Source organism: Lonchura striata, chromosome 3, assembly GCF_046129695.1.
Source record: "Lonchura striata isolate bLonStr1 chromosome 3, bLonStr1.mat, whole genome shotgun sequence".
Taxonomy (NCBI): Eukaryota; Metazoa; Chordata; class Aves; order Passeriformes; family Estrildidae; genus Lonchura; species Lonchura striata.
In genome coordinates, this window is record NC_134605.1 from 46,854,672 (window position 1) to 46,879,090 (window position 24,419).

Genomic DNA, 24,419 nt, shown 5'->3' on the forward strand with positions numbered 1-24,419 from the left:
GGATAGCGAGGAACGGGTGTTTGTTGGCAAAACTGTAAAAGCATAAGCAGTGCTCCTGACCCTGTGCATTGCATGTTTTGTTATTAGAACTTTCTGAGCACGTCTACCTCTTTGTGCTGCTTGCTGTATTAAAGGTTTCATGGTAATAGTAACATACTGAAAAATTGGAGGATTCTATTTATAAAACAGATTAGTAATTAAGTTTAGTAAAATAAAAATAGTTTTTTTAAACTTAATTTTTATTTCTTAATCCCTTTGTGCTTTCTGCCATGTGCTGCTGTGTAAAGAGAAATAGAATTGCTGGAAGGTTTGTGTTTTGTTAAGAAAATAACTGCTAGTGTGCAATTAGGGAAAAAAAAAATCATCTGTCAGCTTATTACAGAATTATGAGCAATGTAGCACTCAAAATATTTACGCTGTTGGCTTCATATAAAAGCTCAAAGACCTGCCTAATTTTATTAGCTGATAAAAAAAATGAGATTGCAAAGCATTTAGTGATACCTGTACTTAATTCTATTTGAGAACCATTCTGTAAAAAAAAGGAAATACAAGTTTCCATTTTGTGGGAAAAGTACAGTAAGACTATTTTAGATTTTTGACAACAGTATTAAATTCTGACATATTAGCATTATTTAACTTTCAATGAAAAGCTGGCCTATCATCTAACCTAAAGAAACAAACTGAAGAAAGGCAAATGAAAAAGTCTTCAGAGGAATCTCCAAAATACAAGTTTGCCTTGCATGAGTAGTGTGAAGCATGGGGCAGAGAGGCCCACTACTGGCATAAGCATTATTTCACTTTGGACAGGGAGACTGTGTTTGTAGAACGGTTATGCTTCTCACAAAACTAAGCATAAAAGAACATAATGTACCTAAAAAAAGAAACTTAAGTACACATATCCTGGAAAATGATTTGTTTAATAAACTACTACATCCCCTAGTTGGAATAATTTCCTTGAACATGATGGAACATTGGTGTTGCTTATATACTTGACACTGAAACATTATTTTTTTGATAGCTGAAGTTGACACGGCTGAAGAAAAAAGTATTTTCATGTGAGTAAGTTAGGTACTCTAGTAGCTAAAATGAGATCTGTATCCTTGAAGGCTGAAAGCCATTTAAGTGTAATTCTGGAGAGCACATCAGCAGCATCCTCTGTTTCCTAGTGACATTTGATTGTGCAAATAGATATGTTTTACATAAAAGTAAATTTAAAATCAAACAAAAATGACAGAAGGACATTGCACCACAGAGAAAAATAAACCAGTAAAAATACTGTGGCTTAAGACTCCATCAGTTAAACCTTCATAGCTACAAATGGTTAAAGAGAAGGCCACAAGCCTTAGATGGGATGGGGGCATGAACAGGCAGCCAAGCAGAAAAAGTATTAAATAACTTCAGCTTTAATATAAAGCTAGATGTGAATGCTGTAGCAGGGGTGTTAAAGCATTCAGGAGGAGGTGCACATAAGGTCACTGTTTGGGTTTAGTTTTTTTTATTTTTTGACCTGATACTTTCTAGAACTGGTCTCTACCATGCTGCTGAGGTGAGGCTGTTTGGAGGTTGGGTCATCAGCAGCATGCACAGAGCCTTTCCCTCCTTCCTTCAGTTTGTGGTCTTACATGTGTGTTGGTTTGACAGCAGCATTGCAGGCTCCTTCCAATTACGTAAAACTGAGAATACTTCTCTTACAGGAGAGCTGGAAGCTTTGCCATATTGTCATACTTTCACAAATAAAGTTAAGTTGATTAAAATATCCAAATGTTTTCTCTTATGACATAAACATCCATTATTTTCCTGTTGATGATAAATCAGAATTTTTAATATTGATCTTAATTTAGCCTTTTTAAAGGAAAGGGAAATAAATGTTATTTATCTTCGTTTGTGCATGGTTTGTGCGCTACTGGGGATTCTGTAAAGCTTCCTAGCTTTTTGATGTATGTGCATGTTCTCCTTTCCAAACAAAATGACAGAATCAATTTGCTTAAAAGAAACACTCTGGAGTCCATCAAAAACTTCTGAGTTTTTGTGTTTAACACATGACCTGTATTTAATATTGATTTTAAAACTATCTTTAAGGATCTGGATTAATTAATTACTATTGGTGATTTCATCTCCTTAAAACTTTCCAGCCAGTCATACTTCCTGGCTAGAGTGAGGAACTTTATTTTCCTCTTGGTCTTCTGATCTGATTGAACAGATGACAAAATAACAATGTTAATTAAACCCATGATTTATAAAATAGATCTTGCTTGGCTTTTTTTTGTAGGACCCACACATTGGCTTAAATACTTTGCCTTAAGGGGTTACTGTAATTCATCTGAGCTGCATTTTGACCTCATTTACAAGGAACTGAAGTAATGGATGTGGTTGATAATTATTGGTTACCTGACGTGCAGTGTCTGCGTAAGTCACAAGAAGGCAAATTTATGTCAGAGGTTTTTTGAATCACTATCCAAACACATCAGACTGCAAATATTTTTTTTTAACTGTGCCACACAGTGTTTCTACCCTGGATAGCATATTGATTCCCTGAATCACTGATCTTCAATAATTAGAAAATAAAACTTTAGGTATTTGATTCAAATACTTGGGATGGATTCTGTCTCTAAATAAACTCTTGTTTAAGATAAAAATATTTAATCTTTAAAATTTATTTTTGTATATATATAATGCTTCTTTTTAGAATAAATATAATCTTAAACTGTATACAGATGGGTGTATACAGGTGATTCCACAAACATAATTCAAATCTAATTCAGATTTTCAGTGAAAAAGATTTGAATGCTGATGTGTTTATGGCATGCAATGAGCAGATTTGTTCTTGTGAATAGGTAGTTCTTTGTGTTATAAGTAATGTTTGCAACTTTTTGTATTCTTCCAGTTGTGAAGCTAAAACTAAAACCAAAATAACCCAAAACAAAAACCTTTACATTCTACACAATAATGGAAGCCACTGCAATTTTGAGAGGAAGAACTTCTGTGATCAAGAGTAGGCAAGCATTTGGTGGAACTCTGGAGAGAAGAGGCAGCCTTGGTACCCATCCTTGCCTGAGGGACCCTGATGGACAGTCAAGCAATTCCTCTGGTCAGGGAGCTGTTGCTTGAGGGGCAGAGCATGTGGTGTCACCTTATTCCCTCTCTTCTCCCACAGCCCCTCCTTTTTTTGTTAATGCTTTACAAGCGTGTAAATGCTTGTAGAGGTAGGAGAGTTTGATGGATAGTTTGAAGATCTGTGAGGAGTTGAATCTGTTGTTGCTTTATAGTTGTTGGACCACTAAGGCCAGTATGGAATCGGAGGTTGTGCATTTAAGGATGTTTGTGAAAACCTAAATCCGTAGGGGCTGAGGGACTTAGCAGGATATTTGAAGGCTTCTGCTTTCTATATAGATACCTGAATTTCTAACCTACCTCAAAGCACAGAGGATAAAAATCTTTTTACTTAAACCACGTATTCGCTGTAGATGAACTCTAATGCAAACCAATATATTATGACATTTAAAATGTGCTTCAGGGTGTAATAATCATGCTTCTTTCAGTAAAAAGTTATAATAGGTTGCAGAAGTCTGAGGTAATATCTCTGTATAACGTTGCTAAGGACTTCTTAGGCCTGATATATCTGTCCTTCTTAACCCCATTTTTAACTGTAGATAAAATTAACTGAGGGGAAAAAAGAATTTAGCAAAACTTACTATTGTAGTTGTTTTTCATAAATAATTAATGAAAACAAAAATTAAAGCTCTACAAAGGCAGAAAAAACCTTGCAATATTTAATAATAGTTCAGATTATGTAGTATTTTAAGAAAGTAAAATAAAACCAAAGCAAAACCAGTAAGTCTCTAACCTGAGGAATAGGGCTTCATTCACCACAATGTTTTCTTTATGGATCTGTGTATTAAATTTAGGAAATAATTGTTTGAATATAAAAAATAAGATTTAATTCCTATTAAGAATAGTTTTAATTGAATATAGGATATAGATTCACTTTACAAGAGTCATAGGAAGGTGTGACAGCATGTGATTGAAAATTCTGTTGTTATCACTGTAACTATGGATTGAATTTTTCATATATGATATATTCAGATCACAAAGAACTTTATTGAAGTGTCAATTTGGACAAGAAAAGTGTTTTAAAGCACAGTTAAAATTTTTTGATGTAAAATTTCCAAAGTATGTAGTGCATATCAGCAGTTTAAAAATAAAGTTACTGAACAAATAAATGCCATTTTATGGAGCACTTTATTATTTTTTAAAAGTTTTATTTTATTATTAGTATTCCAAATGAACCCACACACATGCTTCAAAAACTGACAGAAGAAATCTTTTGCTATTAAATGTCAGCACAATGGATATGAGTTAGGTGTAGCATTTAGATTTCAGTAAAGCAGCATTCCATGGTGTATAATTGTTTAGTTGCAGTTTTTTCCAACTAGCTCTAGAGTATACAGTAACTGTTGATGCACTTTTTATTTGTGTACATTTTATTTAGTATGGCATATTTCTGTTTCATCTTAAGAGTTTTATAAAAATTAAGCTTTATAGAGCCCCTTTTCTGGAGGTCTTACCCCATTACACAGGAAGGTAAGCAAATATGGAGGAAGGTTAATTGAATTGCCTTGCTGCAGTATGTGAGTATTGGAGCTGGAACTACAATTTGGGAATGATCATTCCCAAGTCAGTACCTTAATCTAATACAGCACAGGAGTCTTTCCTCTTGTGTTGTAAACAGAAAAAAAAGGGCAGAAACCACAAAGCTAATAACAGAATCTTCACATTAATTTTGAAAGTATGGTTTTACATCCTGTTAAGACTGTGTTTTCCTGTTATTCCTGTTTCCAGCAACAGGCTTCTTTCCTTCATGCTATAGCAGGTAAGATAAGTGGAACCAACTGTGACCAATAGGAACCTTGCTGTTCATTTTAGGGACCAGAGTTTTAGTTGATCTTGCATCGTTATACTTTCATATGTATTTGAATAAGTGACAAGGCACACATTTTTAAGGGACTTTGAAAGCTCAGCCTAGCAATGAAGACCACTTTAAAACCATTTGTGTATTAATGAACAAGATTGCCTTGTATTCATGGCAATGGCTTTGTGATACTGACTATTTAAGCAAAGTTTGTGCAGTCACTTTGGTGATAAAAGTAAATCCTTGACACTGTGAAAAGCTGTGCAAGTGATCTATCGCAGGTATGGGTGGTTGCCTTCTACCAAACCAAACTAGTCTAAGGATTTGTTGCAGCTTTAACTCCTGTTTGTTGTCTTTGTTTCACTTAAACGAAAATTGGCAGTTGAGAACTAGTCACAAAGTATATTGCTTTGATTCTCTGATTTTGGAAGAATTATTTAGTTGCAGCCTTTACTTTTTACTCATGTTTCAGTGAATCACTTGGTTAGCTGATCTTGTTGGACTTACAGTGGAAATTGAGGTAGGCAGTGCTGAAATGATGCTCATTTAATGCAAACCCCTGGCAAGGAGAACAGGGGAGCACAGCAGGGAGGGTGGCTTTGATCCTTCCCAGAAAGGAATCATCATGGGATCTCTAGAATAGCAGCAACAGCCATGGGTGCTGTGCTCTTTCACAGACCCTGTTTAAAATAGCCTGTGGGCTTTCAGGGAGGGAAGGAACAGCTTGTTAGTGGTTGGAAAAGGGATGTGCTCAATATTCTGCTTTCTCTCTGTTCTTGGAGTATTGATGAGAAGCAAGGCTATAGATATATTGCAGCCTTTGCAGGATTAAAGAGTTTATATTTCTATGTTTCAACTGTCCATTATCATAAATATTTAGCACAAATATGCTTAAGGGAAATTTAGGACTTTTATGTGGTAGTGAAGTGGTAAAAGTTCCTCTTAGTTCAGGAGGGTTTTTTAACAATAAACATTTTTTCTATCAGAGCGAATGTCCAACTCCTGTCCTACTTTTTGTGACTTTTTTTAGGTTGGTGTACTTTGGTTTTAAACTGAACGTCAAAAAATGATTTACCACAGCATCTGTAAAATGTTCTGAGGACGCTGGCAAGTACCTGACATTTTAGGTCCTTGTCCAGATACTGGGTCCTATCCCCAAAATAGTTTGTGATAATTGGTTGAAAACAACTGGCAGGTAAACATGAGTAAAAAGAAGAAAAGAAAGAAAAGGAAAAAAATGCTCACAATTAATTGTCTTTTTTATTCTTGGGAAGTGTCTTTTCAGTAGTTTTCTTTTCTGAAAGGTGTTGATACAGCTCCTGTTGTGGAGAAACTTGCTTACTTGGGACCATTATTTTAAGCAAAATTTATGTGCTTCTTGTTGAAACATTTGGAAATAGGACAAAAGTTCTACAGCTTTGTTATTTCTCTAAAAACCTGGAAGATACAGCACAGTCCAAAGGGATTTGTATGGATATGAGCAAGTAGGATAACTTGTCTCCATGAGAAGGAGTATCTAGGCCTCCTTGACTTGCCTCCTAAGGAAAGCATCTTTTTATACAAACATGGTGACTGTATGCTAGGGAATGTTTTTTGACACTGACAAGCTCAGGAGCTAATTTATTCTATGTCATCGTGTTGGTCTGTATCTGTAATTAGCCTTTAGTCACAGTGTGTTTTACAAGTTTGACTATTTTTTGCAAAGATTGAAATACTAGATCTGTGCTAATTTTTTCTAGTTTTCATGCCTGTGTGCTAGCAATAACTGTTGAATGTTCATTTTTAAGATAGAGAAATACAAACATGTATTGAAATACTATGAAACACACTGTGAAATAATAACTTTTAAAATCTCTTTGTTGAAATACCCCAGATTATTCCTAATGGGTGCTGTTGAGCTGTGTTTAGTGGGCTGTGGTAGAGCTGGGCCACCACATGGGACCAAAGCCATGAGGGACTGGTAACTTCTGCTCTGCGTGGTCACCTCTGGTCTTGGCTGTGCTTCTGTGGGTTTTGAGAAGCTTAAAGGGAAGGATTGCTGTGACAAGTCCTTACTATCCTGTGATAGGAGTGGTGTTTGCCTGCACTGAAGGATGTGGGAAAGGCAACCTGGTTGTTCCTTACAAACCCTTTGTGGGTAAAGACAAGCACTAGCACTGATTGACCTGGGGCACTGCAAGCTGAAGTTGTACCACAGCACCTGATTTTCATTTACCTCTCTGTTTCAAAGTTGCCCAGAAGAATTTAGAGTCTTATGTAATTCTTTTTACTCTTAAGCTTAATAAGGCCTAGCCATTTTTCCATAACTCCTAGGCTCATATTCATGACTGAGGTAAACTTTTCCTTTGTCTGTGTTTTTCTCCCACACTGATTCCACTGTCCAGTGTAAATGCCTTCAGAATGAGGGATAGAGCTGTACTGAGAAATGCAGGGATCATTTGTGTCCTGGACTGTTTCCCCAAGAAAAAACAAAGTAATCTGTCCTGTACGTACTGTACAACAGGGGAGACAGGATACAGTTTGTGGTAGAACCATCTTTAATTTGTTGGTCAGCATTTTCCATAAATATGCTATAAAATTAGGGGAAGTGTATTTGTTTCCTGTTTATGAGAAAGAGGTTGCTATTTTTGTCTGATCATTGACTAAAATTTTGCAGTTCTGTGAAGAAATACATTGTGGGGGAAAAAAGTATTAATGGAGAACTCAAAAAAAACCTGTCTGACTTTAAAGAATGGGCTTCATGCAGTAGCCAGGCATGCACAAACCAGAAGTTCCTCCTACAAAAAAAGTTATATGCTGCTTTCAAGGTGGATATCTATTTTTGAGAATAAAACATAAACAAGATAATTGACTCTGTTATGCTGTTTGTGAAATAAGATTTGGAAGGTATGCTGCTGTTCAGTTAAAACATGGATTGGGAAAAGCTGTAAATGTTGAAGGGGGAAGATTTAATTCCTTTCTGAAAACCCACAGCAGGAGAAGGCTGGGGCACTGATCTTGCTTGCACACTAGTCATCTGTCTAGTCCTTGGGCTCAGCCCTGCTTGCAAACTGCTGCAGGATGTCTGGGGCAAGGTGAAACCCAGGAGGCAGATGGTCCCTTTCTCCTTTTGCCCACCTCTATTGCAAACATGATCTTTACTAGCCAAACATTGCCATGGCTTTGATTAGCTGTCTGTCTCCCCTACAGCCAAAGAGTGCTGGAGTTACTCTCCACTGTTTGGATAGCCTAGTTTATCCTCACCCACCCCAGGCTGCTGTCAATGGTGTCATAATCTCCTGGAACTGCCTTCAGGCACATCCGGAGTAGAGTGAATCCAACCTGCTGAAGGGGGAAAGGCCTTAGAAAAGCTCGGCCACCGGGAAGGGTGGAAGGCAGGGAAGCACCACCACATAAGCCTTTGCCTGGCGCTGTGTTGGTTGTTCTTGGGGCTAGAAATTGGATAATAGTACCTAAAGTTGAGGGGTCATGGGCACTTTATTCACTCCAGGGTCTGTTGGACTGTAGCAGTCACTCTGGTTCTCGAAAAAACTCCCTTGTGGCTGAGCCTGTCTGTGAAGGCTCCTTTGTTGGGAGTTGGCTGGGTGGTGTCAGTATGCACCGAGCGGGGCTGTGTTCAGCAGTGCTCTCACCCAAGGTGTGTTTACTAAGCAGGCTGGGCATGGCAGGTGGCTGGTGGTTCCTCTCCAGCAGCAGATGGCCGGGCAGCCGCCCGACACCTTCAGCTCCAGCCCTGCCCCATCGGCTCAGCCTTCCTGGCCCCCAGGCAGTGCATCTGCACAGCTGCCTCTCCTGCTGGGATGGCTTGGAACCACAACACAGCGCTCTTTGCTTCTTTGCTGATGTCTTGGTGCTCTGAACAGGGCCTGGCCTTTTCTCTGAGGTGTGCAGGAGAAAATCCTCTGAGCTGCAAGTGCTTCCAGAAGAAGTGGAAAAGGAAAAAAAACTCAGTAGTTTTGAAATATCTTTTGATTGGATAGTATTCACCCCTGCCATTGCTCTGTGTCTTTAAGTCACTGTATGTCTGGCAGCTCTTCCTCCATGTCAGAGCACAGGTTATGGGGCTTGACTTCCCTGTTACAGGCAGCAGAGCCAACCCAGAATGTTCTCTGCAGCTCTTTTGTTTAAGAGCTGGAGTCCTGGGGGTTTGAATAATAAATCTCAAGAAGAGTCCTATGTACTTGAATGGAAAACAGCTGGATAGCTTTTTTTTTTTCCCTTTTCACATTATAATCCCATTGACCATGTGCTTTTTCTTGCTCTTTCCTTTCCTCTATTTTTCTTTTTCCTGTTTTTTTTTCTTGTGCTGCTTAAAAAAATCCTTAACCTAATGGTTGCAGAGTCTGCGCAGGTACACAGTCCTTCCCTATGAGGTGAGGAATAAGCAACAGTGTATTCTTATTCCTTCTCTTCTGTGGCTTGTTTCCTCTCATTCTCTGTTTTATCAATTTAATCTGTGCTGTAGTGTGTTTCCAAAGAGTTGTGATAATATATCTCTTGTTTTGATGGTAGGAAGAAATACTTTTTCCTTCAGGTGTGTATCGAGAACATATGCACAAATATCTGCTCCATTTGGAGGCCTAGACATTAAAATACAATATTTCAGGGTGCCAAGGGAGTTGCTGATTATAATAATTATAAAGTCATTATTGTACCAGCTGCTCCAATATCCTGAATTCTTGGAGCCCATTTAACATCAGGTTGCACTACCAATTCTTATCCAAGAATTTAGCTAGTAGATTTTTTTTTTTTTTTTTTTTTTTTTTTTTTTTTTTTTCTTTAAGTTATCATAAATTGAGCTGCAGTAGGTTGGTTTCTTCAGTGACTCTTCCATTGCTCCAGTTTTAGAAATGAGGACCTAAATCAGAAAATCATAAATATTCACAGTTTTTGCTGTTCAAATGCCTGGGTACCTTGGTACTTCAAGTACTGATAGTCTACATGAGCTTTAAAAAAAGGTAAATAAATTTACCTGCTATTCAGTGCTGTAAGTGTCTGAATACTTACCAACATAAGGTTTTCAGGTATTCTTTTTTCTAGCATGTAGAATACAACAGTGTCAGAATCAAGCTTAACTGTATAATACATTAATATGTTAATATCTGAACATACATTGAACATTATTGTTTTCTCGATTTGGGATATAAATAAAGCTATTTTTCTGTTACCACATAAAGTTGGTCAAATTTAACTAAATTTCCAGCTACTCAGTGTTCAAGAGTAAGAACTAAACTGAAACTTTGGAGTACTATTTTTTTAAATAATTAGACTATTGGTACAAGTAAACTATTACTTTTAATAACGGAGCTAATTCTAGTAGCTAAAACTAAAAAGTGAAGAATGAAGAGCTAAATGGTCTCTAAGGTTTGAAAAGCATCAGTGTTGATACTTTGCATTGGATTTTAACACAAGGGTTCTGTTTATTTTAAGTTTGTTACCATAGAAGTATAAACTAAAGGTAGCAATGAGGACTTTGTGTAATATTTTATATTATATAAACTTGCCCTGTTAGCACTGCATGCAAAGCTTTATTTACATTTCAACAAACTGTTTTCTGTTACATTTAAAATTCTGCTATACAGATAAATTAAGGGACCTCATGACAGTATGATTTACTTTCTCCCTACAAACTGAAAAACAATATTTTTAAACCTATTTGCCTGAAGTGCTTGCATTAAATTTTCTGTTGGGCAGCATCAAATCTACGATCAGATAAAAGTCAGTCTTACCTTCTTGTTCCTATACTTAAAGGATAAGCAAATATTAAATGTTGTGTTTAGAATTCATTGTTCTTGCAAACTATATTAAATAACCCTTTAAAATATATTCCTACCCTGCAATAACAGATGAGCTGCCACCAAATTAAATAAATAAAAATATTGGATAGAATCACACAAAGATTTGACTGTTTGATTTTTTTATGTTGTACACACTCTTTCAGAAGTCATTGAATTTATGCTTCAGGTTTGGTCGAGCTGAACAGGTGCAGTTGAGTGAGTGACTTGGCCTCTAATATTGGTGATAGATAAGCTGTGAAGAAAACACTGAGCCTGAACTTCCAGTCTCAGAATAATTTGTAGGGCTGGTAAATCAGGAGATAAGGGCAGAGAAGAAGTATTTCTGTTTACATAAAGGAGCAGATGTTGTCTGCTCTCCAGGTACAAAGGCTGCAGCCTTTTTATACGGTATTTTCATTTAGGTGCACCCTTCTGACATGATGCAGGTACAACTCCTATTAATACTGTTCCTTTAAAAGGAAGTGACAAGCATGATTTCATTTCATATAGAGATGGTAGAATGAATTTGAAATACCTCTTCTTACGCTTTTCCACTAAAAGCTGTTTGACAAAACACAGGTAGCCTATTCTGTTTGTAAACTTCATCACTTTTGGTTGCTTAGCTTGATGCAGGTTTTATTCATTAGGCTGTTGGAAGAAGAAGGATGCTCCTCTTGCAAGCATCTGACTCCCTGTCCAGGACACCATATGGCAAAGTGTCCTCTATCAGGGCACATACCATAAGGGAATATGAGCCACCAGGTTCAACAGAATTTGAAGTTACCAACTCTCTATCTAAAACATTTAGAGGATTTTAGTTATTTATCTGCAAAAGTTTTAAAGATACATGTAAGTAATGCAGCTCTTTTATTTGCAGGAGTTCTCTCTTTGCAGGCAGAGGTACATACCTGGCTACCATGAGGGCATTAAGCATTCTCATGCATTTATTTTCAGAGCACCTAGGAGCACAAGAGAAACCTCATCTCTGCTATGTTCAGTTAAATGTGCTGTGATCTACACTTAGGTTTTTGTGTTCTTCTGTGTGGAAAAATGTCTTGGTTAAAGCTTGATTTTGTGCATATGTGGTGTCATGCCATTGGTTCCAATGTCCTGTGAGCTGTAGCTGTTCAGTCTGTTTCCAAAAAATTTCCTCCAGTGGTGAGGTTTGGTTTAAGGCTTGTTGAAGACAGCAGGTGGTAGGACTAATTCACAATGAAACTAAATATTGGTATTTGGAAAAAACTCTAGATATTACTATAGTTTAAAATAATTGGGTAGTGGGAGATACTACCTGTGGTCTTAAGAAGATCACTGTGAAAATGTTAGCCTTTATCTGGTTAACTACTTGCTTACATTTTTTCATTTTCTTGTTTTTATTTTTTCTCTTATTCTTTTCCTTGAGCAGTTGAGTGGGGCAATAAACTTGCAATCCTTTAAATGATTTTCCTCAGCTCTATATTCTAAGTAATACTCAAATTCTGATTCCATGGAGTTTATTTTCCAGAATGAGCCTCCCATTATGTTTCAATGGAACAAAAATTTGCAATTGAGAAATAAAAATAAACAAGTTTACAAGAAAACGTAGAAATTCCTGAAATGTGCTCTAATAGTTTTTCCTTCATCTGAAAGTATTTTAGAAATACAATATTTCTTTTCATCACTGTAACAAAGTTGTAATACTGTGACATGGTTTTAAATGAAATATTTTCTAGTTTTTATAAAGGCTCTTATGTAATTAAAAATGGTAAAAAAAACAGACCAAAAGAAAGAACCAGTCAGCAAATAATGATAAGAAATTATGTGCAATTGAGAAAAAAACCTATGTTTTAGCATCTGAGCTGGACACAATGACTTAGCTTAGAAATTACAAGGTGTTTGACAGCAACTGCTGGTGATTTGAAGTTTCATTAGAAAATAGTAATATTTTGTGATTTCTGGCAAAGGTGAGACGAAATGATTTGTATAATGTGTCTGTAGCACTGCAAGCTGTAATTCGAATATAAATTGTTACTACAAGACCTCTCTGTGTTTTCTCTGTCAGTAGAAAACCAAACTGAAAGCAGAATGCTTTATGCATTTATCAGATAATGCTTACAAAATGTTGTGAATCTGACAAACATGAGAGTAGAATACTTTGGAAGACAAATTAGCTTTCTGTTATTGAACCTGTGTTGAGTCTGACCATGGGCTCCTAGCAGGGCAAAGAGCTGCCTGGGCTGTCTCCTAAAGCCCTATGAAGTGTCTCACTTGCCTAATGGAGGTATGATGAAGAAACAGAAACGGCTCTTAAATGTTTATTTTATTTAACACACCTAAATATGGATGTTGCAGGTCTGTTAAATAAGATGGACATCTCTAATCTCAAGATGGACCTTGTCTTAGGAGGTTGACATTTTTCATTTTAGCATAAGGCAATGTCACCTTACTTTATCTTAAAACAACATTCACAAGATCACGTTTGCTGTCAGTATTTCTGAATGTGAATCTCCCCCTTTGGTGAGCATCCCCTTTAGGTACTTTACTTTGACATATACATGTATAAAGTTTCTTTTCTTTTCCTGTTTAGCTTATGATTTTATCTTTTCAGAAGAATTAAAGGAAAAAACCCCATAACTTTTCATTACTTTATTTAATCTCTTTGTTAAACATATGTACTAACAATACATATTTTTCTTACACTGTGAGGCTTTGGAATATGTGTCCATTTATGCAAATTGGGCATATTTCTCTGCATGTGTGCTACATTTTTGTAAAAATAAATTCTCCCATCATTTGCTCATTTCTGCTGCTCTGATCTATCTGAAGCAGTTTTCTAGTCATCTGTCTGATAGAAACAAGCTTTGGCTTGTCTTTGTATTTTATCACGTTCTTACATGGTTTAAAATTATATTGTCTGTTCTGTAGTCCTCTTCTGTAGCATTCAAGATAATTTCAAATTAATTTCCTCCAGGGCTCTTACTAATGTTGCTTTTCCCCTTCTTCCTGTATAGTAACTTATTATGGAGACCCTCAAGTACGAAAGGCCTGGTAGTGTTGGAAAAGAAAAGCAGGAAAACAGAGGTTAGTCCTGTGTAGGGAGCAAGAAAAAGTCACTGGGGAGCTGTTCAAATCTCTAAAATGCATGGGGCACAGAGACCACATTTTTTGCCATTGCTGTAGTTTCTTTCATATCCAAATCACAATTTCTTTAAAGACTTTATCATTAATAAATAGCCAGGTTTTCTAGCATTGCCTTTTGCTGTTGCACAAGAATATGGAAGTATTTAATTTGATACCATACATGTTGATGTTTGCATTATGATGTGTACAGCAGAATACTTAGTCGAAAAAATAAGTGTACATTAAAATTGAACATAATTCAAATTCTTTAGAGGATTCTATTATTCAAAATACAGATTTTATCTTTCAATATATGTCTGGTTTCCTAAGAATCTTTCTTCTTATCTAGAGGCTTTGTGAATCACCTGTCAGCATTAGGCGAGACAGTTCACCTGGATATTTGTATTTCTTATTGTTCACAAAAAGTCACCTTCCCATTTCTCCTCAACTGATCATGTGAAACAGTTTTCAGGAGAATTTTGCACGTGGGTGCAATCATCCACAAAGTGCTGAGAGGGCTGTGGGTGGCTGTGCTGCTGGCATCCTGCTGCCAGTGCCCTTGAGACCATGGGGCTGCTCCCGTTCCTGCAGTTACGGATGGGATGCGTCACAGTTAAGTGGCAAATGGCCATAAATTTTAATGGAATTTGGCTGCCAGAATTTCTTAAGCCACTTCTAAAATTTTAAGCTGTGATTGACTGATTCTTGGGAAAGAGATTTTCTCTAAATACTCATTTTTTTATTGGGCAAAGGAAAGTGGGTTTTCCTTGTGCTAGTTTTTGAAGCTGAAGGAATCAGACTTGACTGGAAGCAATTTTTCTCCATAAAATACATAATCATGTAATTCTGAAAAGATGATGATGTGTTTTATATGCCAGTCTTTTCAAAACTGTATCTGTTGAACTCTTTCTGTTGATATATCTGGTCAGTTCATACTGCCTTTTTTTTGTTGTTTTTATGATATCAAGTGCACTGGTGCATTATTTGTATAGCTCATACTTGACATAATATTAGGCTCAAGCATTTAGCCTAAATATTTGATCTGATACGATAACATGCACTCCAGAGATTTTTTTTTTTTTTTTTAAATTTACATTAAAGGAAATTGCATGCTGGCTGGAAGGAAGCTCCTCTTCATTGCTACGAACTCTGTAAACAAGTTAAGCTGTCACATAGGCCTCCATGTCTGGGCCCTAGTCTGACCTCACAACACCAACAGACTCAATCAGCCTTAATCCAAGGCTGCAGGTGGGATGAAGAGGGACTGCAGGGTAAGGTTTGTATCAGTCACATGAGCTGGTGGGGAGCAGAGTCCCTTCTCTTCATCCATTCTAAGAAGTCTGCTGGTGATTCAACATAATGGATAGGTGAATAGGTAAATACTAAACCTGTATAATGACAATTCTTTTCTTATTAAACCAAACCTTCCCAGTGTGAAAGAAGTCAACTTTCAAAATTGCTACTGGAAAAAAACGTGTCAAATATGATATTCACCTGAAGCAGAACAACTAAAGTTAAGTATTGTCTGGCTTTTTTGTATTTTTTTGGAAGTTGGGTTTTTTATGTGTTATTTATTTCATTTATTTATTTATAAGTTTTATAAATAATTTATATTATAAAAGTGGTGAAACAGGGAAAGAACAAAGGTGTGTGGTTCTGCTTTTGATAGTGCACTAAAATATTTGCCTGGTGATAAGGGTGGTCATGTTATATGTAGTAAACTCAGATTCAACTCAGTACTTTTGCCTAAGCACACTTGACCATGCACCTTCCTCTCTGAAGAAAGTGGTCTGATAACCAGACTAGAAATAACTCAGAAATAAGGTTTGTTGTGCTGCTCTGTATACAAAATTAAACACTCAGTGGAGCAGGGATTGGAACCAGATGTCTCATTTCCCAAGAGACTAATCTTGCCACCAGGCTAGAGTGTTGCATTTTCTCATAACTCTTCCCTTCCTCCATTTACATACAGTTTATACACAGGAGACAGTTCCAATTATCCTGGAGTATTAGACATTTTCACACTGGCATATAATTTTCCAAAGGGTATAATTGGACCATGTCTAATTCAAGTGCAGGAGGGAATGATTAGCCAAAAGATACTTGAGTAGGTCAGGCACCAAGACATGCATGGTTCTTCATAGAGACAAAATGTTACTCTTTTCACTTGTTTTATCTGTAAAATTTTTGTGCCCCTATGTTTGTTTCAAGGAACCAAGAGACTTTCAAACCAAGTGACAGTTTGAACTGAAATGAATATAAGGGACTGAGCTGTGTTAGGACAAGTGTTGCCTGCACTTTCAGGGGGATGATCGTTCCCCTTCCTTCTGCACTGGTGAGGGCACACCAGCAGTGCTGGGCTCAGTTCTGGGCTTCCCACTATGAGGAATGTGGACATGGTGAAGCAAGTCCAGCACAGGGCCTCAAAATGGGATTAGGGATCTGGAGCATCTTCTCTCTGAGGAGGGACTGAGAAAGCTGGAACTTCAGCCTGGAGAGGGAGAGGCTCAGGGGAGCTCATCAGTGTAAAGGAATACCTGGAGGGAGGGACTGAAGAGGAGGAAGACAGACTTTTCCATAGTGCCATGTGACAGACCGAGAGACAATGAGCACAAGCTAAACCACAGGACTTCTTGTCTGAACATCAAGAAATAGCTTAATACTGTGGGGGAGAAAAAACACTGGTGCAGGTTGCCCAGAAAAGCTGTGGAGCTTTGTTCTTGGAGGTACTGGAGACCTTACTGGACATGAACTTGGACCATCTACCTTAGGTGACCTTTCTTGAACAGCTGTGTTGGATTAGACAATCCCTGGAAGCTTCTTCTGACTTAATATTTTTCTCTGAAAATGTGTAGTTCTCTATTCTTCTACTCACAAATATTCATTGACAATATAAACATCATGTACCTAAATTTATTATTCTGTCAGATTAAAATTTGGAACATAAAAAAAAAAAAAAAAGACAAATCCCAAATCAAATCCATTAAAAAAAAGTGAAAACAAAAAGGAACGTTTCCCTTAAATTTGTAGGTGAAAGATGCAAATCAAGACAATATTATTAGCATGATTGTATAAAGCACAAGAAACCTTTGGTATTTAGGTAAAACCTGAGGATTTGGTTTTGATATCTGGGATTTTGACACAAGAATTTTTCCTTTGAATCTGAAAAGCATATGTGAGTGATTTTTTTTTTAAACATTGTTGTGGTTGTTTAGACAAAATAATTATTGGAAAAAAAAGGAAACTCTTTGTGCAAAAAGGTGGGAAAATGTGAAAGCAGCAAGTTCTGTTCAGTATTAACCTGATTACTTTTGTCTCCCAGATTACTGTCAGAGTGAGGAGCAGCATGTGCAGAGCTCCCAGTACATAGTCACTGGGAATTTTGATACACAATTTGAAGAGGAAAAGCTGTAGTGACTGTATTCCTGAATACACTTATTTCCATGATGTTTGGATGACATTAAAGCTGAAATTGTAAACAAGTTTTCAACAGAGAAAAATGTAATTTTTTTTATTAATATGTTCAAGGAAATAGAAGATTTCAATTGATTATCTTAAAAAACAGCACAGTAAGGTGTGAATCAGGAAGATCTTCCAAATTCCTTTAATTTACCAAGTCTCCTCCTCCCATTTGATTAAACTAAATCCTTTGCAGTATATATCCATCATAGTTTATAGCTTGAAGAGGGTTGGTTAATATTTGATTTGGGTAGACAGTGCTAGCAAGTTTATTGACTCAGTCTTTTACTACTAGACGAGAACAGAGTGAGAAGATCTGAGAAGATCAGAGTGGCAAGTTCTGTCACTTCAAAAATTTTTATGACATTTAGTATCAATGGTGAAAAGAAAAAGCTAAATTATCAGTTATATTTCTTCCTTCCAATGCATAAATATACTTATGACTCTTTTTTTTTTTTTTTTTTTTTACCTCCTTTTAATGAATCTGTTCCTTCATTTATCTTGACTGGTGGAAAAGATTTGTGTTATTTTAATAGCCATCAACAAGCAGGCTGGCACAGTGTAGTTGCTGCTTAGTTATATGTGGTGCTTTCATTTCAGTCCTTTCGGTGATTTTTTTCTCTTAACTGTATTAATGATAAACCTTAGAAAAAGTTGATTTTTTTTTAAGATGACCTGTGTAAGGAGAAAAAAATCAGAATATATGCATGCCTATTTCAGGAAGAAAGGGAGCACAGTTGTTAAACTGAAGAAAATCAGAAATTTCACCAATTATCTTTGGACTACTACTTAGGTTACATAGGTACTAGGTACTGAGGGCCTCCTAGGCTTATAAGTATCCAAGTAAAGCAAGTTTGATCGGCAAAACTGTTTTTTCCCCCCAGTTTTATCTTAAAATAACTTTATAAAACTAACAGATTTTAAAAATGGAACATTCTTGAGCTGGAATCTGGGAGATAATTCATTTATATTTCTTCAATACCTATTATAAATTTACTTTGTAGCAATAGAAGACTGTCAGTAGCTAGCAGCAGAACAAACTGCATATCCAAAGAGATTTCCTATACTTATCTATTAGTTGCAAATTTTATTAATAATGAACAAAATCAGGAGAATAACAACATTTGAATTACTGAAGTTTCTCTTTGTAGATTGAGGGAATTGAAAGTGATGGCCTTGCTTGACATGAGTTTGATGAGTCATTTCAGATAATTTCATTTCAGTGGTCAAAAATAGTTTAAGACAACTCATTGTTTTTCTTAAGAGATTTTTTTCCCTTTTGTTGTTGATTTTCCTGCCTTCATGCTCTTTTGAGAGCTGTTTAATTATTTCTACTGAAATAGTTTGTGGCTAAATGTTCCAGTTCAGCTTTGCTGAAAGATATAGATGAAAAAGTGAAAATTAGTATCAGCCTTGCCTTATTTAAAGCACATCCTTCTCTGAACACAAAAGTTTCATATAGTTCAACAATATTTGATGATAGTTTCTTGAGATTCAATTCAACTTCCTAGAAATGCATTTTCCATAAGAGAATGCAGCTTAATCTTTAAATTAATTTTAAACAGCAGCTGCTTTTGAACTTAATTTTCAGTTAAACAAATGGAAAAGAAAAAAAATAATCTGGAATATCAAGGAGTATTATTTCAGTGAAAGAATTCAGATTATTTAAATATTTCTGAAGGGTGTTATTTCTGTTGTAATTGTTGTGGGTTTTTTTCAACCTATAGAATGCTATCACAGTTGAAACAGGAATAATAACAATATATTCTGCAACTATTAGTAATTTTACAATGAAATCCTGGCCAACTTCCTTTTTTTTTTTATTTTCCTAGTAAGCTGGTTTTAACAGATTTCTTTAGTGCATTTAATTTCGTATTAGTAATTGGTAATACCTTAATTCTTCTTTGAGTTGTTCACGTGCATGTTTTATTGTCACTAAGAAGAAGAAGCTGTGCTGCAAGTATCCACTGTTAGTAAATCTTGGTTTTCATGTATCCTGAAGAATACAGAAAATCAGTGTCTGCAACCCGCTGATCTTGCCAAGGGAAGGATTCGTGGAGTTGCTTAACAGCTCCTCTCCCAGATGTTCTGTGTCAAACCTCTGCTGCTGTTTATCCCTCAGCAAGGCTGCTTGGAACATGTGTGAGGTGATTCTGGAAGTGATCATTGCATGCATGGGGTTCATTGCTTACCTGAAAACAGCGAAGCCAAATCCCTGCCTTTTCTGGGACAGGGTTCGTGCAGTTTCTGCACAGTGCTAGGTGCAGCCTGACCCCTGAAATGCTTGGCCTTACTTCTTCTCCCTGAAGTTGCTTTCACTCTCTCCTCCAGCATTGTCAAATAGCACAGAGATAATTTTTTAAGTAACTAATTTCATTAGTTTTAGTGGGATAACTTAAATATGTAAAGCTAGGCAAAGTTGAATACTTTATTGAATCAGGGACTAGATTTTTCATAATCTTCTCTTTATTTTTAATCTCAGTGAGTCGGTCAGTCTCAGAAACCAGATGTCTTACTTTCAGAGCTCTGCACTTTGTCAATTGTGACCAGCCCATTTTTTTTTTTTAACAACATTTATTTTCTCCCAATCCAAAAAAAAGAATGAGATTCTTGCTTTGTTAACACATCTTTTAAAGAAGGCATACGTAATAAACCTACTGAATTAACAATAGCAGCTCACATTTGGAAGTTGCAAATTTCTGTAAATTTACAAATTTCTGTAAATTTAAATTTCTGTAGAGATAAGGACAACTAATTTTGGGCTCTCTTTTAAAGGTATCTCTGGCATATAAGGTTAAGTTACAATAAATGAGCGAGATGTTCAACATTGACCTGTATTTTGTGTATGCCAGGCCTTCTGGAATTACTGGAAAATTACATCAGGCTGAGTTAAGTTTTCTATAAAGTATTGAAGAAATGCTTCTTGAACTGGGAGAGTGAAAGATTCTTAAAGTCCATGTTCCTTGACCTAAGAGACATCGAAAATGTATTTACAGTTAAATGTCCTACAAATGGCATTATTTTCAATTATATAGAAGTTTTGGGTTTTTTCATCGTTTCCCAGAAATGTTTAGAAGGTTTTATATTAGCTTGCTAGCATTTTGAGGAGACACAAGTGTATTCTGGTGTAAAGTATATTTTTCGTTCACTTGTTGTAACATGCAACCCATACAATGTTATCATTCAGAATCCAATGACTCATTTGAAAATATTCTTCATATTTTCAGTTTTCTATTTCAACAAGGTTTGTTAGAAGTTCTTAAGAGTGAAGGAATGCTTGACTTTTACGTTAGATTTCATTAAGGCTGCCACAGTAAGTTGGCCAGTATTGCATAGCCACAATATTTGTATTTAGAAAAGGAAACATTGACTTCCTTTAATATGAGAACAAAAGGTGATTAATCTCAAGCGTTACAGTAGCCACTGGTCCACTTCTAGTCTTTAATGAGTTTATTATCCCAATGTTATTGGGAGGTCAAAAATCCTGACTGTATCTGCAAAAAGGATGTAAATTATGGAGACCATCATAAAAATAAAAAGAGTAATTAATTTTAACCAAAGATAGATGCTTATAACCAATTTCAAGAGAAATTTGAAATTTTGAAATCAAAAACTATGTCATGAAGAATTATCATTTTATAGCATTTAATTTTTTGCCTCTTTAATCCTTAAGCAAGTGGTAAAACCCTGGCTGGTAATGTCTTAAATTGACTGAGCAAGTGGAAAAGAAAGAAGAAAGAAATGATTACCTACTAGGATTAATTGCAGGGTATTTTCTAAATTCTTTTTTTTAAGCAATTCAGTGAAAGTTGTACTGTTTTTTTTATATTGTATTAGTTTCTTAACTGAGATACTGTGTTGTACCAGATCTTAATAAAAACAAATTTATGATTGTAATAAACTTAACCAAGTCTATAATCTTCTAAATCTAAACTTTACAAAATTAATGTTCCAAAAACTTATATTGGGAAACCATTATTTATGTTTATTATTTATGTTCCATTACTGCTTTTGATTGTTAACACTTTCTGTTGTCTGACCAATTCATAATACCTGTAGTTATTTTTGTTTGTGAATTAATCTTGCTAATTATTTCTAGCATAGCTTTCTTTCACTCTTCTGGAAGTGTTGCTGAATTCCAAGTGGCAGTTCAAGGGATAGAGCACTTGTTAGCCATATCTTATAATTTTTTTTTAAATAGCAATTTGAATTTGCAGATGAAAAGTACTGTATCTGCTGCTTAACATTCTACTTACATGTTATCTTACTAGCAAATACATATTAAATAAATTATGCCTAGCTTTGAACTGCATATTGGTAATTTATGCCATTTGTCTATTATTGTTTAAGTGCTAATATTATGTTAAAATTGTTTTATGTTTCTTCTGCATTGTGTAGAATCCTGGGTCTTGACAGTCTTGACAGTCATAGTTTTTTCAGTATGCATTTACAATATGTATATACTTCCTGGAGAAGTAGCCCATCACTGGAAACATATTTTTCCATTATAAATAAACTCTTTGATTACATTTGATACTTTTCAGTAGAACTAGTTTTACTCTTAAAATAAGACAGAACCATGCTCTTTCACATGTACATGAAGTCAAGATTGTAATAATTATTTTATCATTTTAATGTATTCTTTTTATAGCATTTCACAGATTTTTAGGAATAAATCATAACAAATTTTTCCCAGTATATATTTTATTAACTCATAAATACACCAGTTTCTTGTTATCTGTTTCCTCCTTAACTAGTTAAGTCTAAATTTTGTGGGAGAATGGAAAAATCTATCTTTTGTGCAACATGGATTCTTGCATGACATTTCTGATAAAAAGAGATTTGTTTTTATACATATTTCCAGATAATCACATACCTTTTTAAAAGTGTGTTCTGAGAAATAAGCCTGCTGTGTAATGTAACCTTTCATGTGCTATTTCTGTGAAGCACTTTAGAATTTTCTTGAGCTTAAAATACTCAATTCCATGTGCTGGCCTTTATCTACCTTTCCAGGGTTTTTGATGTCTGAGTATCAATGTATCTTTTCATGCATTTCTTCATTTTCTTTCTTTAGGTTTGAATATAGTTCTTTCCTATATCTCTAATTCATGCAATTCCTTTATGCCATTCCATGCCCTCTCATTTCAGTATGGATTTCTGCCAGATTCTTTTCAGTAGATTTGTTTCAAGGAACTGTGAATAATCAATAAATGAAATTAAATTGCTTTTAGAAAACTCTTTTCCATTTCTGAGTGCCTGTCCTCAATTCACATGATGTTCTAAACCAGATACTCTTGTTTACATATTAACTGTACAGTTCTTATTTGTATTTGGAATTCTAATAACTTTGTCATTGTCCCTTTTGTTGCCATTTGGAAGTTGTGCTGACAGGGCATATTCAGATACTGAATCTCCTGTCTTTAAAAACTATATTAAAGTCCATTGCAAGGTGTAATTATAATAATTTTGGCAGCTTTAGTCAATTTTTTCCTTTAATTTCTGTCTCCTAATAAAGCATAATTTAGAATAAGTGCCCTTTAATACTTCACTTGGTTTTTGTCAGAGATACTGCAGGTCAAGGCTGAAGTACGTAAAAGCTTGCTCAGCAGATAGCCACCATTTGTCTTATCACATTAAACTTGTCTTAATATATTTCTTGAGAACATTTAAAGTGAAAAAGAAACATTAGGCTAAACTCTTTGTGAGGAAAAATACAGTCACAAATCATCATTTTTTGCTATCATATATATTCCCAGAACCATGAAAAACAGCATATTTATTGACCTTTACTTGGTTCCTGTGCTTTCCCATTTTTGAACTAGATCCTTAAACTGTAATATTAAACTTGGTACCTCGTTTTGGTCCTTACATAGCCTGGTAATGACTGCGCTATTTCACATTGCTCATCTTATTCTGGACTTAAGTATAAAATAAAGATACCTTCTTAGAACATGACATAAAGAGCTTAACATTAATTAAGAAATCTGCTTTGGAATGCAGTAGTCTTGTTTGGATACCATCATCTTGGGTAAATGTGAAATGATTAGTCTGTATTGGCAATTCATTTAGCTTTGAAGCTTTATTATTCATTACACTTCTGTGTAATGAACCAGTTAAGCATGGCTTGTGTTATCTGAACTCACAAAGAAAGCAGATCAATCTTTTTATTTGTTATATGGTAGTTACTATTTTCTAATGATGTAAAGTATGATTATAGGTACCAGAAAATGCTGAAGCCAGCTGCAGCTGTTAATGCTGAAGACATCAAAGTCTTAGTAACACTCATATAACAGAGGCAAGTACTTAGTAATTTACAAAGAGAGAAAATAAAGAGCTGAGGGCTAGATGGCATTTTCCAGATCTGCTCTGTAAGAGATGTTGATTCCCACTCCCACATATGAGCTGATTACTAAAGGAAGAAGCGTTATAAACAGTGTGACAGAGTAAATTGCATCACTTGTCTTCCCAGTTAAAACACATAGGAAGGAAGTGACACCTGTGCAGAGGACACGCTTTTAATAGCTCCTCTGTTTTATCTCAGGTGGCAGCATCTAGTCAAGGGGTTCATTCTTGCATGTATTTAGCTTCTGAGCCCTGCTTTTTTTCAGCCCACCTGTCTTACCTCTCTCACTCAGATGGGCTGGAGTCCTTGACTTTTTATGCCATTCTGTCTTCTGTTTGAAGTATACATTTGGGATTTTTTGGGTGAAAGGGATTAGATTTTTTTTTTCCCTTATAAATTCCACAAGCTTTGCCCACATGATTCAGAAATTCCATCATGTCTAAAGTAAAATACTATGTGATTTTCTTCTGTGACAGAAGCAACTAAAGACTTTCGTTACTTCTAGGTCTCAAATTAGCCTTTGGTTACACCAAATAGGTGTATTTAGACGACTAATATAAATTAAATGTGGATTTTCTCAACAATGAAATCTACTTGGTGACAAATATATTTCTCTGACAAAGGTCCTGCAACATCAAAAGAATGATCTAAATGGATGACTGTAAGTGGTCATTTTGAGAATATTACTCAAGAAAAGTAGTGTTAAATGGCTTTCTTGTTATAAACTTTATATTCTGGATATATTTTTCTCTTCCTACTAAATGAGGTATTTGGAACTGTGGCTGGCAACCTTAACCTTTCATTAACAAAACTTTTAACTGTTTATTTCCTT

At 35.6% G+C, this 24,419-nt stretch overlaps 1 protein-coding gene across 8 annotated transcripts in view; it reads left to right on the top strand.

Annotated features, from left to right (window-relative positions):
- The window catches only part of CHRM3 (cholinergic receptor muscarinic 3), a 264,440-nt gene that overhangs the window by 26,563 nt on the left and 213,458 nt on the right, over positions 1-24,419 (top strand). Inside the window, exon 1 of one of the 8 annotated variants that reach the window (XM_021527061.3) lies at positions 19,196-19,391. The exons of the other annotated variants lie outside the window; for them this stretch is intronic. The gene's annotated coding sequence lies outside the window, so the exon portion shown is untranslated. Of the gene's footprint in view, positions 1-19,195; positions 19,392-24,419 lie in introns of those variants that run through there. 8 annotated transcript variants of the gene reach the window in all.